Raw genomic sequence first — 15,138 nt, forward strand, 5'->3', positions numbered from 1 at the left:
TGCTGCTGATTCAGCTGACAACTCCATTCCAGCTCAGTCTAACCCTTACGTTCAGTTACTCTTTGAAGGTCCGTGCCATGTGTTTGATCTATGTCCCATGAATGGATGAGAATTCTTTGTCTCTGGAAGTCAGGCCACCTTTGATACCTCAGTGTACTGCCCACTTGTGATATGCTGTGTGTTGAATGATCATCAAACCATACCCTAGTTTTGTGTAAGACCCGAAAAGACATTGGCATGAGCAAATCAACCCTCAAGTCTACTTCATCATTCAATAAGATCATGGCTGATCCAACTTTCCTCGTCCAATATTCCACCCTGGCCCCATAGGCATTGATTCCAAAGCTGATTAAAAATTCATTTTAATTGACGGATTCAGTTTTCAGGAGCTAGAAATTCCAAAGGCCTAAAGCCCACCTTTACTATTGTTTTCAGTGTCCAGAGTCTTTCTCCACTGAACAATAGAAATAAAAAGAACTTCTTTTGATGCATTATTTCTCTATGCATTTGTTATTTTCAAGAAGGGATTCAGCCTGAAATTATTTCGGTACTGCTGTTGGATTTGTGGCCCTCAGTGCCTTCACATTGTTGCTGTTTGACTCTTCACAATAACAGAATCAAATTTGCAACTGTTAAATGTTTCATGGTGCTACAAACTAAATTTGACTTGTGCCTTCTGTTATTCCATGTGAGGAATGGATCAACTCAAATAGATGCAAAGTAGCTCTTCGAAGGAATATGATATTTACTTTAAACATATCAATATATACAAGAAATGGGGACAATTTTAATGCACATCAGAAATTTGATTAGAGGTGGAAAATACAACAAAAAAGTGCAGAGGATTCTCCATTCTCTAAACATGTAAATAGATGGAAAAGAAAGGTTGTTTCATGTAGCCATTATGAAAAGGTAACAAAGCCAAAGAAAAAGTTGGAATATATATTAATCTGGACGCATACGAAGGCAGGCAGCCAAATGTTAAAAGGAAACAATAGTCTTTAAGCCAGCATTAAAGGCAAAAACATGAAGGAAGCAATATCGTCCCAATGCAGGCAAATGGGACTAGCCCTGGAAACACCTGGGTCCACATGGATGTTGGGCCGAAGGACCTGTTTCCATGTTGCATCAGTCTAATTAGACTCTAGGATTCCGATCTCATGTAGATATGTTTCCCTATGTTTGGGAATAATTCAGATGAGCCATTTTGAGAAGATACATGATAATTGTAAGCACAGGATTAATTTCTGGGGTGGGCAAGGCACTAATATAAAGTGTTCACATGAAGATAGATAAATGAATCAGCAGGATTTATTGTAACTCTTGAGAAGGGATCTCCACTTTGCACTCTACTCTGCACTGGACCCACTGGACAAAGAAAACACATATTTCAGGCTGTTGTTTATAGACTACAGCTCGGCGTTCATCACCCTCATCCTCCACAAACCTTTTACAAAGCTCAAGCAACTGGGACTCTGCACATCCGTTTGTAACTAGATCCTTGATTTCCTCATCAACAGAATACACATTGGTATGAATTGGCAATAACACTTCCTCCTCGATAACTGTTAGTATAGGGGCATATCAAGGTGTGTGTTCAGACCCCTACTCTACACAATCTACAGTGTACCCATGACTGTGTAGGCAGATACAGTTCCAACTCCATCTTTAAATTCCCCATCAACACCACCGTTGTTGAACGAGTATAGGAGGGAAATCAATCATCTGACTGAATGGTGCCAGAACACCAACCTTGCTCTCAACATCAGTAAGACCAAGGAGCTGATTTTTTTACTTTAGAAGAGGAAGGCTGAGGATCCACAAACATCTTCATTGATGGGATGATGATGGAGAGCATCAACAACTTTAAGTTACCAGGTGTGCATATCTTTGAAGATCTGTCCTGGACTTAGTACATTGATGCAATCACAAAGAAAACCATCAATGCCTCTACTTCCTTGGAAGTCTGTGGACATTTGGTGTGTCGGTGAATACTCTCTTGAACTTCTACAGGTATACAATAGAGAGCATATAGACTAGTTGCATCAAGGCCTGGTTTGACAACTCAAACCCCAGGAATGAAGGAGATCACAAAAAGTGGTGAACATAGCCTGGTCCATCATGGGTACAGACCTCTCCACCATCCAAGGGATTTCACCAACAGGCTATTTTACACCACAACCACTAACTAAACTTTGAATTACAAACTGTCTTGGTTGCGTTAGGGATTTTGACCTTTTGTTTTTGTTTTGCACTAATCTTGATTTTGTTTTTGGAAAGTTGTTAGTTTATTATGTTGTCTACTGAGTACTGTGTTCACAGACCTGTTATGCGGCTGCAAGTATGAATTTCATTGTTCTGTTTCGGAACATATGACACTCAAACATTCTTGACTCTTGAGGCACAGATGTCTCACATCATTTTGTTCTGGAAGCTGAGAACAATTGAATGCTCAAATTACATCTATGCTGATTGATCAAAAATTGTCTACATTCATCCCTTGTGTTGATTGATATGAAGATTGGTAGAGAGCAGTAACATGTGAACTGTGATTTAGTCCATTAACAATGGAGTATAATTGTGTAAAAAATCTCAAATTTAGAACTTTGTGAAATTGCAAATAGACAAGTTAATTGTCTGGAGGTGAACTAACCAACGAGTCTGGTGTAAGTTTGGGTCTTGAGATTCATTGGACTTGGTCTTCTGAGTGAGTTGCTGCTACTCCAATAATCCTCCATATGGAATTTGCCCAGAATTGAAACCGATTGTTAAGCCTGATTGGTGGACTTCATGTTTAGTGGCTAGAAAAGGCAGTAGTCAAATGTGGACGGGATGGGTCAGCTTGTGCTCCGCAGTGGTTGGTTAATGTTAGATCAGAAGAAGGGTTGCTCGATATTCTTGCATCATGTGAATGTAAAATAATTACATATTTTTGCTGATAGCTTCAAGCTAAGTAGCATTTACGTTGAATTTGACATTATCTTGATTAGCACGGGCGTCAGTGGTTATGGGTCTAAGGCAGGAGAATGAGGTTGAGAGGGAAAGATAGATCAGCCATGCTTGAATGGTGTAGTGGACATAATGGGCTCAATGGCCTTATTCTGCCCCTAGATCTGACGAACTTATCATCCGTTAGCTTCCCCACAAAGCTTTTGCAAAATTGACTGTCACAGTGGCAACGCACCAGAAAAACCATCTGACATATATTTGGGACTGCCATTTGTGTGAATCCTTTGGGTGAAATGGTGCTCTGCGATACCTTGAAACAAGCACAAGGTCTAATTTAAAATGCTCTTGTTCTGCATATCTTCAGCCTTGTGTTTGTTAGAAATGAGATGTGAAAAAACCCCGTGATTTAATATCACCATTACAGTGGTAGAGTACTGAAAGTAGAGTTACTTGAAGCACTCAAGAGGTAGGTAATAGATGCCTGCTTTGGTCTGGATTTAGACCCAGAAATTCAAATAGTCATAGACAGGCCGTCTGCAAAACCTAACGGACTGGGCTGGGCATTACTTTGTTTACCACTCACGTAGATACCGAATATATCTGCAATAGTATTCCTAACCAGCGTAGATATGTCAGTGGAACATTTTGCCTGTCAAACTGGATTGTATTGTAACTTGCACAGTGGCTGGAGAAGTGGCCAGCAGTTCTTCACAACACTGCAGCTAGCATTATCAATTGTAAATCCTACATCATTTAAAAAGCTGTTCATTTCCTTTCTTACCAAGCATTAATCTCAGGTAACTAATTCAGGTTAAGATTCAAAAACCCATCTTGAAGAATGTGTCATTGTACTTGTCAATATCAACAAAAGTGAATGTTTATTGTTTGTTCACCACCTCCACAGCCTGTAAAACGATTAATTAATTCTGAAGCATGTGCTCCCCTTTGGTAACCAAAGACATTTCGTGAAAGGTGACGTCTCTTGCATGTATCTCTCTCTCTCTCTCTCTCTCTCTCTCTCTCTCTCTTGCCCTCTCTCTATTTATCTGTTTTTGTTGTTTAATCAAGAAATTTCTTGTCCCTGGAGAGAATGCAAGAATTTAGCAATCACTGGCAGCTTCATCAACAGCTAGTAGCTTCAGGGAACGCAAGCTGTTAGAGTTCAGCTGTCTGGAATTTCAAAAGAAGAATTGAGAATTAATTCATCCCTTCAGAAAACAAAACCAGCAAGTAAGCTAAATGCTAAATTAAGGTAATCTTTACTTTAAAAATAATTTGAAAAATTGTTCCGTGCCTTCCCGGAGATGAGCTATAGTTCTCCCAGAGTGAACAGAATATAGCTGAGCAGTAATTCTTCTCAAAGTTAGAATCAGTAGTTATAAAGCTATCAGACAAGACTAAGCCTTCAAGCTTAGAGACCAGTTTTAATGAGACTGCTGTATGGGAAAGGTTTTTAAAAAAAACCAACCTCACCAGACTGACCTGAGCCAGAGGCATTTTTCCTTAACCAACGTTCGAGTAGGTTTCACTGCATTCAGGTGAGGCTTATCTTAGAAGTCCATGTTTTGATAATGAGCTCAGCACCTCTGTGAGTTTTGTTAATGAAGGTTTATCATGGATGGTGGGAATGTGTGGGGTAACTTCCTCCAGAGAAACACAGCCTCCCACAGGACCACGGCAGCCATGGTAAATAGAAACATAGAAACATAGAAAATAGGTGCAGGAGTAGGCCATTCGGCCCTTCGAGCCTGCACCGCCATTCAATATGATCATGGCTGATCATCCAACTCAGTATCCTGTACTTGCCTTCTCTCCATACCCCCTGATCCCTTTAGCCACAAGGGCCACATCTAACTCCCTCTTAAATATAGCCAATGAACTGGCCTCAACTACCTTCTGTGGCAGAGAGTTCCAGAGATTCACCACTCTCTGTGTGAAAAATGTTTTTCTCATATCGGTCATAAAAGATTTCCCCCTTATCCTTTAACTGTGACCCCTTGTCCTGGACAAGGGACAAGACTATAAACCGGGAACTTGATCATTTTTGCAGACAGTTGTCCTCCTCCCTTGTTCTTCATTTCTGTCATAATAGACAATACTTCAGAGCCTGTGACAAAAGCGAACTCTTTGGAAGGAATCTGGGATGTGCTTCTTTTGAGACCAGGAGGGATTTATTGGATCTTCCCTGCTTCATTGCAGCCTGTACTGTGAATTTGATCCTCCCAACCTAAGTTAAGCATTTCACTGTACCTAAGTACAAGTGACATAAAGTATCATTGAATTGAAGTCAACCATAAACACTTGCACTTGGTCCACCGAGGCCTACCGGATCTCCCGTTTACTAATCATTTTTAACTCCCCTTCCCATTCCCATACTCAGCTGCTTGCCCCAGGTCCATTCTATTGCCAGAGTACGGTCACACACAAACTGGAGGAATAATGCTTAATATTCCACTTGGGTAGTTTACAACCCAACAGTAGGAACATTGAATTCTGCAATTTTACGTAACTACTAACAACCCAACCCTCTCTCTCTGCTATACAACCCCCTTTCATCCCCACCTAGGCTTGCACCAATTTCTTCCTTCCCCCTCCACCTACATTTCTTTCTCTGGCTTCCCAATTCCCAATTCACAATTCTTCAATCCTTTTGTCTCGCACTTTTTTCCAGCTCTGGCCTTTGTCCAACCATCTGCCTATCAAAGCCACCCCCGCACCTGTTTTCATCTATTACCTGTCACACTTTGTTCTGCCCCTCCTCTCTTTTAGATTTCTTCCTTCCCCCTCCAATCAGTCTGAAGAAGGGTTCTGACCCAAAATGTCACCTATCCATGTTCTTTTAGTTGAGTTTAGTTTATTGTCAAGTGTACCGAGGTATAGTGAAAAGCTTTTGCTGCATGCTAACTGTAGATCGACTATTGCATGCTAGCCAATCATAGTGCTTGTTAATAGTAGCCCCGCCTCGTACATGCTGTATAATATTAAGAACTCGCCGACGTCAGGCAGTAGATGCAGCAGCTCAGAGATGTAACGTACTGCAGATCCAATGCTGTAAGTGTTTAATAGAGATGTGTTGTATCTTTATATGTGTCTGGGTCTCGTGAAACATGGTGTCAGAAGTGGGATTCGAAGTCACGCCTCCATTTGGACGCCAGTCCCTTAGACCACTCCTCTACGAACAGGACGAATTCTCAGTCATGAAGGTCTCGTTTGTGCCCACTGATCGTTTATGCCGCCTTGCCGAACACACGGCTGCGGATGAGACTTTACAATTGCTGTCAACAGTCATACGGAAAGGTTGGCTCCACAAACAGTCAAATATCCCGCTCGAGATACGCCCGTACTTCCTTAATCGTGACGAATTAGTGCTACAGGACGGGATCATAGTCAAAGGCCACAAGGTCCCAACCGCATTACGGGATGAATACTACAGCGACGTCCACAGGGGTCACCCTCCTACGGGCGCAAAGTATGTTTCACTGGCCCGGAATGACAAAATACATATGTGCAAGAACCGAAACGTGCGCTGTCTGCAACAGTTTAGCACCACATCAGCAGAAGCAGCCTCTCCTGCCCCAACCAGTTCATCCTCTTCCGTGGTCCTCGCTGGCCACCGACATCTTCGAATGGCATGGAAAACACTATCTAGTTCTTGTTGACTCTTATTCAGGATGGTTCGAAATAGACCTACTGCAAACCATTTCCTCGGAGGCAGTGATCGGGAAGTTGCAACGGCATCTTTCCGTGCATGGCTCCCCTGCACGTATTCAGACTGACAATGGCAGGCAATTCACCAGCCAAGCATTCAAGAACTTTGCTGAAAGATGGGACTTCCAACACATTACCAGCAGCCCCGAGTTCCCGCAGACCAACGGACTGGCCGAACGCGCTGTTCGGAATGCGAAACAACTTATGGAACGTTCTTACCTTGCCACATCCAACGTATATCTGGACTGGCTCAATCTATGAAACATTGCACGGGAACCCATACTAGGCTCTCCAGCCCAGCGACTAATGTCTCGCCAAACCCATGCACCCCTGCCTGTCTTTCAGCAGCTGCTGCAGCCGCGCGTTCGCTTCCCGCCCGCGGGGCAGAAGCAGCTACAATTCAAACGGGACACACAGAAGCATTTCTTTGACAAGTCTGGCAAGCCGCTTAAACCACTTACGCGTGGACAAGTGGTTCGCCTGCGAACCGACAAGGGCCATACACGACTGGGGCACATTTACGGCCCATCCAAAGAGCCATGTTCATACCTGGTCGAAGTGGACGGAGTCATCTACAGACGCAACCGTCAACATATCCTTCCAGTGAAGGAACCACGTCCTGCAACTCCAGGTCCTGATGCCCCGCCTCTCGTGTTCGCTCCTACAGCTGTTCCAGCGACTCGACCACCAGCCGTTACTTCTGCCGCGGGTTGCCCGCGACGGTTGATGCCTGGCTCGCCTATGGCGTCTCCCACCAAGCTTGCCGGTCGCCGGTCGTGTCCCCACTACCTCCCCCTGTCTTTTTCCCACGAAAGGAGGTGAGGCGGTCTCCTACCGCACGAGGGCTGGACGGGTTTGCAGGCCACCTGTTAGATATGCCGATTTTGTATCATCTTGCTAGCATATTCTTAGCATCCCCGCATCATATTGTTTAAGGCACCGTAGTTTCTTTATTTTCTACAAGAAGAGATGTAGACTGGCTATTGCATGCTAGCCAATCATAGTGCTTGTTAATAGTAGCCCTGCCTAGTACATGCTTTATTATATTAAGAACTCGCCTACGTCAGGCAGTAGATGCAGCAGCTCGGAGATGTAACGTACTGCAGATCCAATGCTGTAAGTGTTTAATAAAGATGTGTTGTATCTTTATATGTGTCCGAGTCTCGTAGTTACACTAACTAGTCAGCGGAAATACAACACATGATTGCAAACGAGCCATCCACTGTGTACAGATACATGATAAAGGGAATAATGTATAGTGTGAGATAAAGTGCAGTAAAATCTGATTAAAGATCATCCGAGGGTCTCTAATGAGGTAGATAGTAGCTCAGGACTGTTCACTCGTTGTTGGTAGGATGATTCTGTTGCCTGATAACAGCTGGGAAGAAACTGTCCCTTAATTTGGAGGTGTGCATTTTCACACTTCTATGCCTTTTGCCTGAAGGGAGAGGGGAGAAGAGGGAGTGGCCAGGGTGCGACTCATCCTTGATTCCTCTAGGTGTGTTGATTATTTACTGTGGATTGTCCTCCAGAGATCCTGCCTGACTTACTCCAGTACTTTTTTTTTGTAAACCAGCACCTGCAGTTCCTTGTTTCTCCAAATACTTTATTCCACCTATATTACATGCTTGAGACTCTGGCAGCCCCCTGCTCCAATTCTCCCACTCACTGGCTGTCCAAAGTGTTAATTCCCATTGATGCCAGGCGGAAGACTGAAATCAAGAGTTTAGATGGGGGCCACTAGTTAAAATTAACCATGCCTTGCGAGCTTTTATAACTCAAAAGCTTTGATCATTTTGTGACTAACCCATCCGAGTCAAACTGTGGCCCTCGGTGCTTAATTGAATTTAAGGTCTGAGTTAGAAAATCCAAACAGCAGAATCCCTCAACACCACAATTATAAAAATGCATTGTACATTGCATTAATTGTTAAACTTAAAACATCTGTTGGAGTGCTGCTGACACCTTTTAGAAATTAGCATCTAATTTGCACTATCTTATTTAATTTTGCCTTTTAGTTGCTGAATTATTTATCAACCGCTACCTTCAGGATAAAATACAACTGGTTCTTAATTAGTGCAGCTGAACACATGTGTCATTCTGCCTGCTGCAAAACGTGTGTGTGGAGGATAGGGGCTGCTGTTAGCATTGGTCTGTGCCTCATTCGTGCACAAGGTAAGGAAGAAGGGAACAGTGGAAAGCAAGTGTGTGCACAGGAAGCATTAGCTATACCTTAGTCAAAGAGCCAGCTGAGGTAGCTTCAGCCTTCAGCATACGAGTGCCATTATGATGAATGTTTACAGCACTTCATCGAGAGCCAATTATCCTTTTTGTGGGAGGCCTGATGATTTGCTCACACTGTGGCTTGTACAAGCAACAGTGGATTCAGAAATGGAGTAGCTGAAGGAAAATTACTATGAAGAGACATTTTCATAGGTAAGATTTTCATTTTTTTTATATGTGTTGACTTTTCCTTCCTGGAGTTGCACTGCGAATCAATTGTAACAAAGGAAGACTATATTCTTAAATTGCATTCTCTGAGTTATTGTGACTGGATATCAAAGATAACAACAAGATGTTAGTTATTTCACCTATTTTATAATTTATGTGGCATTGGAGATCTATGTGAAAAGAGACGTAAACTAACAGAAGATTATTTGGAGTTAGAAAATTAAGTGTCAAATTTTAACATAGTTAGATAAATTATAAAATTGTTAAGCATATTTTCACAACTACTGAGTAAATTGCATGAAACTGATATTTTTGTAAATTGGGTACATTTATTACGTAGCATTCAAGCATTTTTGTTAATGTTAAAAACATAAAGTTCTGACTTTATTTTCAGTATGGGTATTTGAACTTCCCAATATATGAATTAATTTATTTCATAATGACATCCAAACAATTTGTATTAAATTATGAAATTAAGAACGATCAGGCAAAGAAGTACCAATACTAATTTCTTCTGCTTTGAGAGCTTTCATAGATTTTATTTAACTCTGTGCATGTGAGCACTTTATCTGATTTTGATATTCAAACACCCTGTATTGCTACTACAATGAGCGGATTTAACTAAATATTTAACATGCAACGCAGTTTCATACTAAGCTCTGCCTAGAAGAAAATTAATGTATTCAGATCACTTGAAGGTTATATTCCATACTCTCTACTTTTAATTTTACTTTGTTTTAATGTAAGCTAGACTCTGTGTTTCTATATTTCTCTTGTTGAGTATCTCTAAGATTCAGTACCTTTTCACTGACCTACATATTGCAGTGTTATCAAATATCTCTTCAGCACGCTGTTACCTCAGTATTCTCAAGACGTTTTGAAATAAATCTGGTCTCAAAATGTAATTGTAGAATTAACTAACATCACACAGAACGTGCGGCTGTCATGGCTTCTCCTGGGAGCGATGAGAAATTTCCATGTGAAAAAACTAAAGCACAAATTTGATGCAGTTGAAAGCTTCTGGATATGGGTTAACTGGTAGGGGTGGGGGGGAGGGAGGAATGTTATTTTAAGGTGAAAAGCTCAGCATAAAAAGGGTTAATTTAAGCAAATATTATTGCGACTAGGCATTATTCAACGTATTTAATTTAACTATTTCTGGCATGTCCCCGGAGGGAACACACAGAGTTTGGGTCCAGATGACCCTAACTGATTGTGAATCTCCAGGGTTTGTATACGAAGGGCTGCCCCAAGTCAGCTCATGTGCCAGAAGGTATTAAATTACCTGTCCAATGCATGCACTGACTCTTGATTAATAGCTGGGATCTGCAGGAGATTCGCTTCAGCCATTTGTACTTGCCTGACTTGAATCTTCAACATCATAATGCCAGACAAACCCAGCAGTACGGGGTGAATACCTTTGCTGCAGGTTGAAATTCTGAAATCCTTTTTTTTCCACTTGGGATCATGAGTGCAAGTGATTCTGACCTGTGATGGCTGTACAGTCGCATCAAAAGACACATTTGCAACAACAGTGATGGATATTTCAAGTTTCTCTTCCGATTAGTTTCCCCCAAATGTCTTTGTGTTCACCAACTATTGGTCCTCTGTTAATAATGTCAGTAGTTCATCAAATATTCACATTATTTATTAGATAAGCCAAGGTACTGCCCGATTCACCTCTACCTCATTGTGGACATTGGACCTTGCCTGGGCAACTGATGATCTGCAATGTTGAGAACTATATTCTGCACTCTGTATCTGCACTCTGTATCTGCACTCTGTATCTGCACTCTGTATCTGCACTCTGTATCTGCACTCTGTATCTGCACTCTGTATCTGCACTCTGTATCTTCCCCTTAGCTCAAGGGGAACATTTGAGTTTGACGATTACATTTATGCCTAGTCTATCTGACCTTGGTACATGTGACAAGGAAAAAACCTAAAACATCTAAACCTGATCCTAAATCTAAGATATGTTATGTCAGAAAGTAAAGGTGATAAATATTATATCGTTTATTTTCATTTTAAGACTTGGATACAAGTAACGTGCGATGCTCTTCCCAAAACCAGCCCCAGATTCAAATGTAGGAACACAAAGAGAATGCAGTTCCCTCTCTCAAATCACTAGTAACGCTTATTTGATATACCCAGTTCAATTAACTGGACTGACTTGCCCACTAATCTGACTAACTTGTTTTGAAAAGCTATGGGAGAAACTAACGGGACAATAGAAAAGTGATCGAGATGGACCCCAAGCATTGTATGGCGTCTGGTGAAGGATATTCTTTGAATCATTTATATATAAATCAAAATGTGATCTTTACATTATCCATAACTAACAAGATTAATTTGAAAAGATAGAGAAGAAAATAATTATGTTTGTTCCTTTTCTGGACTGAAAATTATACTTCCTAGATTGCTGCAGAAACAGTATCCAAAATAAACTTCAGAATGCTTGCAAACAAACTACATTTTCAGTCTGGAAGACAATTTTGACTGGAGTATAAATTTAAGCACATTTGTTTCCACTTTCTGGTACAGAAATGATAGGAGCTCATTTTCCACAGTTGTATCCATTTGGGAGTGATTTGTCCATGGAAGCAGTTTTGGTGCACAACATAAATCAGCCAAGATGTGTTCATCACTTGCTCAATGGAATTGGGAAAGAACCTGTGCTGTTTTGATGAGCAAGCTTAACTTAAATGAATCGGCAAGCTTCCAGTGCAGACTGCATGCCCTACAGTAGGGTGAGATTTTCAATCTTGTGTCTGAAAATTGACATTTAGTTACAGAACAACGATTTTCCCAGTTTCCCTGAAACCGCACTAATTCACAACCTGCATTTGTAGCTCTCATGCAATCTCAAATACAGTTTATAGGTGTGCCTTGTTTCTCTGCCCATTGAGATCAGGGTCACCATTACTCTCAGGTCCCGACTGTTTAATTATTTCAGTTTGCCACTGTTGATCTCTGCTGTATCTCAGTCTTCACTGCCTTATGCTGCATATGGTCATAAGGTCATGAGTGATAGGATAAGAATTAGGCCATTTGGCCCATCAGGTCTACTCTGCCATTTAAACATAGCTGATAGATCTCCCCTCTTAACTCCATTCTCGTGCCTTCTCCCCCCATAACCTCTGACACCCATACTGCGAAATGCAAGTCACCCCAACTCTGCACTCAAGGTGAGGAGATTACATCTGCATTTCCTTCAGAAGGAGGAAACTGATGCCTGTACCCATGTTTCCCCCACAGTGCAGGCATTCATACAATGCACCATGTCCTTACAAAGACATAGACACCATGACACTGGAGCTGATGGCACTAAAGCGGGTGGTGTTGCTTGGATGCCAGTCATTGAGGGCCTGAGCAATTGGGAGAGGTTGGGCAGGCTCGGATTTTTATTCCCCATGAAGGGTATGAGGTTGAGGACATCTTGTAGAGGTGTTATAAAATCATGGGTGGAATTAATAGGGTAGATGCACAGTGACATTTACCCAGAATAGGGGAATCAAGAACCAGAGGACATAAGTTTAAGGTGAGAGGGGCAAGATTTAGCACATATTTGAGGGGCAACATTTTCACTCAGAGGGCAGTGGGGATATGGAATGAGCTGCCAGAGGTATCTGAGGCAGGGTTATCACAGCATTTAAAAGACATTTAGATAGGTACATGAATAGAAAAAATTTAGAGGGATTTGGGCCAAATATTGGCAAATGGAGGCTAGATGGGCATCGTGGTCGGCATGGACCAGTTAATTGAATTGAATTGAATCCTTTATTTGTCATTCAGACCTTTCGGTCTGAACGAAATGCTGTTGCCTGCAGCCATACATGTAATAATAACAAAACACAATAAACACAAATTAACATCCACCACAGTGAGTTCACCAAACACCTCCTCACTGTGATGGAGGCAAAAGTCTTAGAGTTACTGTCTCTTCCCTCCTCTTCTCCCTCTGTGCCGAGGCGATACCCCACCGGGCGATGGCATCAGTCCCGCGGTTCAAGCTCCGCGGCCCGGGGGTGGTCGAAGCTGCCCGCAGCTGTTGCAACGGGTGCTCCGGAAAACAGGCACCAGCCTGTGACCTGCGAGCTCCCGACATTGTCCTCCACTGGCCCGCGGCCGAGCCCCGGATCCAGGTCGCCGCCGCCAGAACGCCGCCTCAGCCGCCGTAGCACCGTCTCCGCCCCGCACCGGGCCGCCCACAAGGCAGCGTCTCAGCCCCGCACCGGGCTGCCCCCACGAGAGCACCTTCCAGCCGGGAGCCGGTCCGCCCACACGGCAGCGTCTCAGCCCCGCACCGGGCTGCTCACACGGGAGCGCCTTCCAGCCGGTAGCCGTGCCGCTCACACAGGAGTGTCTCAGCCCCGCGCCGTCCGCCCTCACCGGAGCGCCGAGTCGTGCCGCTACCCGGACGTCGCCACAGCTCGAAGACGGCCAGCCTCGCGTTGGTGATTCCTGGCTGGCTCTACCTCCGGATCCTCGAGGTCGGTCGCAGGTTGGAGGCCGCCAGCTCCGCCATTAGGCCTCAGCGCAGACGGGGGAAGAGAAGGGGGATACGACAAAAAGTCGCATTCCCCCGAAGGGAGAGACAGAAAGCTCTGTTTCACCCTCCCCCCACACACATAACACCACCTAATAACCAAAAAAAGTACTAAACTAGACAAAAAAAACAACACAAAAAGTAAAAACAGACAGACTGTAGGCGAGCCGCAGCTGTATCACAGCGCCGCCACTTCCGGAATAGGCCGGAGGGCCTGTTTTAGTACTCTACTAGACGAAGTGGGACCCATTAGGTCCCTGCATCACACGGGAGGGCTGGTCCCCCAACACAATATTCCACCTCTCCACCAATTCCAGTATTGGTGGCCAGTGGGGAGGGGGTGGGGCTTCCTGGAGCGCTAGTATGGGTGTTGTGGGCTGAAGGGACTGGTTTCCAGAGGGCTAGTAGAACATTGTGGGCCGAATGGATTCTTGGGCTGGCGGCTCAGTCACTCAAGCCTGTTGTGCTACCAGTTCACTCACTCACGGCGGGTGGGCTGGCCCTTGACTCACTGCTATTCCTTGAAATTCCATTTCAAGCAGGGTGCAAGGCCACCAAATTCAAGTGCAGTTTCTTACCACTTCAAGCAGAATCCAAGGCCACCAAATTCAAGTGAAATGGTTTCATACCATTTCAAGCAGGGTGCAAGGCCACTAAAGACAGCGAGTCGTGACCTATCCCTCCTCCATCTTGCAGAGACTGAGCCAAGTCCACACTTCTGGATTTTATAGTCCCTCCCCCTCCCACCAGAAGGGGCGTGGCCTTCATGGTGTGATTGACAGGAGAGAGACTCTCAACATTTTTTAAACACTAATAACTTTTATTCACATTTTATCGATGGGAAAGTTCTCAGCACCTGATGAGCGGAGGGGGACTGAGTAAGATGGCCAATAATCACAGCCTACATGGTAGTGTTTTTTCTAAAATCATTATAAAGCGCAAACAGGAAGTAGTCAAGATTAGACTTTAAATTATATAGAAGGCAAGGCAACTTTAATTAGGCAACACAGCTTCATCATTTCAAACCAAAGGCAACACAGCTTTAGCATTTCCAAACCAAAGGCAACACAGCTTTACCATTTCCAAACCAAAGGCAACACAGCTTTGGCATCTAAAAACTATATTTTCAAACCACATTAAAGGCACTGACAGGTCAGTAAAACCACTCACAGTTTAATAGACATGTGTTCAGTGTTATTCACAGCTTAGACTGAGAGACGTGAACCTCTCGCTCCCCATCTTGCAAAGACTGACTGAGGCACTCAACACCTCCGGGTTTTATAGTCCCTCTAGAAGGGGCGTGGCCTTCATGAGAGAGAATCTCAACATTTTTAAACACTAATAACTCTTTTATTTTTCATCAATGGGAAAAATCCTCTTGTCCTGCGCAGCGGAGGGGGACTCTGAGTAAGATGGCCAAAAATCACAGCCGTAAGTGGCAGCGTTTTTCTAAAATCAATATACAGAACAACAGCAAGTGG

The 15,138-nt window shown here is 43.4% G+C and overlaps 1 protein-coding gene across 1 annotated transcript in view; it reads left to right on the forward strand.

Moving 5' to 3' along the window:
• The first annotated feature begins 8,772 nt into the window (after positions 1-8,772).
• Positions 8,773-15,138, forward strand: part of mgat4c (MGAT4 family member C) — a 399,922-nt gene continuing 393,556 nt past the window's right edge. Inside the window, exon 1 of the mRNA XM_033038190.1 lies at positions 8,773-9,093. The gene's annotated coding sequence lies outside the window, so the exon portion shown is untranslated. The remainder of the gene's footprint in view (positions 9,094-15,138) is intronic.

This window comes from Amblyraja radiata, chromosome 19 (assembly GCF_010909765.2).
Source record: "Amblyraja radiata isolate CabotCenter1 chromosome 19, sAmbRad1.1.pri, whole genome shotgun sequence".
NCBI lineage: Eukaryota > Metazoa > Chordata > Chondrichthyes > Rajiformes > Rajidae > Amblyraja > Amblyraja radiata.